The sequence below is a fragment of the Cyprinodon variegatus genome, unplaced genomic scaffold (genome assembly GCF_000732505.1).
Source record: "Cyprinodon variegatus isolate N-32 unplaced genomic scaffold, C_variegatus-1.0 Scaffold535, whole genome shotgun sequence".
Lineage (NCBI taxonomy): Eukaryota > Metazoa > Chordata > Actinopteri > Cyprinodontiformes > Cyprinodontidae > Cyprinodon > Cyprinodon variegatus.
The window spans coordinates 428,694-431,693 of record NW_015150988.1 but is presented as its reverse complement, the minus strand read 5'-3'; the positions used below and the strand labels follow the sequence as shown (position 1 = coordinate 431,693).

At 40.1% G+C, this 3,000-nt stretch overlaps 1 pseudogene; it reads right to left on the bottom strand.

Annotated features, from left to right (window-relative positions):
* LOC107095285 overlaps positions 1–3,000 on the bottom strand; it is a 44,273-nt pseudogene that overhangs the window by 20,180 nt on the left and 21,093 nt on the right.

Below are 3,000 nucleotides of genomic sequence, written 5' to 3'. Positions count from 1 at the left end.
ACAGCGCTACAACTAGGTGGCGCTATTCTTATAGACAAAATTGTTATTTACCATAAACCTGTTATTTGGCATCAGCTGGCTTTAAATCCAGGAAATCAGTTTTCCATAAATGGATGAATTCAAAGCAGCATTATGGTGATGAAGATAAAAGGTTTTTCATTCCTTATTTAATAGTTTCTAATATTTGATGCTAGAGGGTGTGTTTTAATGAATCACACCACCTTTCTCCAGGTGAAGCAAGCAGGAGTACCTGGTTTCAGGTGAGGGCTGCGGCACAGAGATGGTGGGCTCACTGTCGTGTCTCTTCAGCTCCACCTCCACCGTGATGGTCTGCTGGTCCTCCTCGCGCACACGCAGCTCCTCCTGGGTCCTGAGCGCACGAAGGGAAACGCAGGAAATGAAACACTAACAACAAACAGACACATCTTAGCAGCAGAACAAGGAGCTCCCTCGTAAACACACAAGCCTCCCATTTTCACAAGCTCTCCAGCCACCACACCCAGACATGTTTATAGCTGTGAAAACTCACAGCTCCAAAGGGCTGAAAGTGTAGAACTCACCTTCCATCATGGCTCAGGGACTGGGTGTGCCTCCTGCAGACAGAGAAAACACTGTAAGGGGAAGATTTAAGTCATAACTAAAGCAGCTAACTGAAATCTGTCAAAGCACATTTTTTATTAAAAAAATAATATGGCGTTATGTGATCTTTAAGGGTTTTTCAGCATTAAAGACAAAGTTATGCAACAACATGTCAATCAGATTAGAGTCCAGACATTGTACTGAGTACAGAAGACTGGTAAGTGTTACTGTGTGCTAATTTGGACCTGTAGCGTGGATGTTCTGCTGTGTCGGACGGAGATCTTTCAGGGATGGACAAAGATGTTGTGGATGAAAGCGTGGTGGCGATAGACGCTGTGGTGGCCTCCTCAAACGATGGCGGAGTGCACGGAAGAAGATCCTGTCGACCTGGGGGGGAAGGACAGAGATCACTGTTTGTTTGGCATCTCTTGATCCACTGTGTTAAAAAACAAAATGAAACTTCTGTTCTCCAAATCACAGCTACAGACCAGTGTTTGCTAATAACAGCAGAAAATACTGAACTTTTTTGTTCATGTTTTAGTCAAACACGTCCAGACCTGACAAGACGTTCATCAAAAACTCTACAATCCACATCTGCAGGATTCATGTTGGAGTCACCTTTACATATGAAGCATTCATATTCAATGTTGTGTCATTTCATAGTTAAAAAGAATGAACTCAAAGTTCAGTTCACATCGATGAAAATGAACTAACTCAGGTTCACTTTTTCAAAAATGAACTAAGTTCCTAAACCTATAAATGAACTAGTTCAAGTTCATTTTGGTAAATGAAGCCAATATATAGAAAGGAATGGGAAATGCAGGATGCAGTCAAAGTATACTGGATGTGCAGTAAAGCTTTAATTTACACAGAACCTCAGAAACATGCTGAACAGATCTGGATCCAAAATGATTTCTTATGTTCCTCATTCAGTAGCAGATAAATCCTCAGATGCTTTAAAGAAATGTGTCACTTTCAACTTCAGATGTGGTTGACGTACATGTTTGTTAAATCCCGGTGGGCACAGTTTGCACAAAAATGTGAGTTTCTCAATCTTCTTTTGTTAGTTCATCAAACTGTGCTAAGCGCTCTGCTAAACTGGCATCAGACTGACATCAGTCCTAGCAGTAGACATGCTGGCTGTCAGGCTGTTTGCTGTAATAAGTACCATAAAACCTGACGTTATCCAATGAAAAGTGTCGTTATTGTTGCGGCTAACGCCCCTTTGTTTACGTCAGCTGTTTGAGCGTGAGCCAATCAGTCGATCAAAAGAAGGCGAGACAAACTTCCTAGTTTGAGCAGGAGGATCGCAGCATGGAATAAAAAGCCTGCTGTTCTACTCGGGCAGTGGAAGGAGCTGTGCAAAGTTTGTATTGAGGAAGCGAAGGACTGAACAGACAGCCGGTAAGCTTGCGTTTAATCCTGTCGTGAATAGAATGTATGTGCTACGCTGATGAGGCATTGAGACGTGCGGGAAATGTTTGTTTGTAGTGTTGTTAAGCTTATATATACTCACACGGTGCGTCGTGAAAATGTTGGCTTGTAAGGCTTCTTGAAGCTTGCTTTATTTAGTCGGAAAAATGCTGGTGTAACTTGTTTTTCAGTCATTTGTTTGACGTTGTGGTTGAAACGGTCCAACTTAATGTGTTTGTGACACTGTTGCACGGGTTAATTTGTGCATCTTTCTTCTGCGTGTGATTAAAATGGACTTTGAGTATTCCACAGTTAAACTGAAACTTCATAGACTGCGTTATGCATATTTAAAACGTGCTAAAAATCACTCTCTGGTTATTTACTATTGCTATTTAGGAATTCATGTAATCTATGGGGTTAAATAACCTGCACAAATCCACTTCCGTTGTTAAAATGCTTTAATATTTTTTTGATGCATTTTTTATGTTAATTAAAAACTAAATGGTCTTAACTTAAAGTTAAAAACAGTACAAAACATATTTAATGATAAATTTCTCAGAACTGACTATTACAATGTGCAAAATGGTAAATGCTTTGTTCGGTTTCGTTTCTTTTTAAGGTTTTTCACCTGTTTAATTAATGATTATCTGTAAACGACACAAGAAGAAAAATAAAAAAGGAAAAGATGAAACAGTTTGGTTATTGAGTGGAACCCAGTTTAATGTTCAGCTTGATACAAGCCTTCAAGTGTGGGAATAGCACAGGAAAGATTTAATCCCTGGACAGTTATCAATTAACCCCAAAGTGAGCTGTGTGTCGCTCACTATTCTTAGAGTGAACGTCACTCTCGTTCACGTTGATTACTTTAAAACCGATCCGTTCGCCTTTCACTAAAAATATGACCGTGTTCAGTGAACGCCGTTCATGGAACCCATTCATGCACAACACTGTCCCTATTAACTGCATGATTTAGCAGGGTTCCTACAGCATAAGGCAAGTTAAATTCAA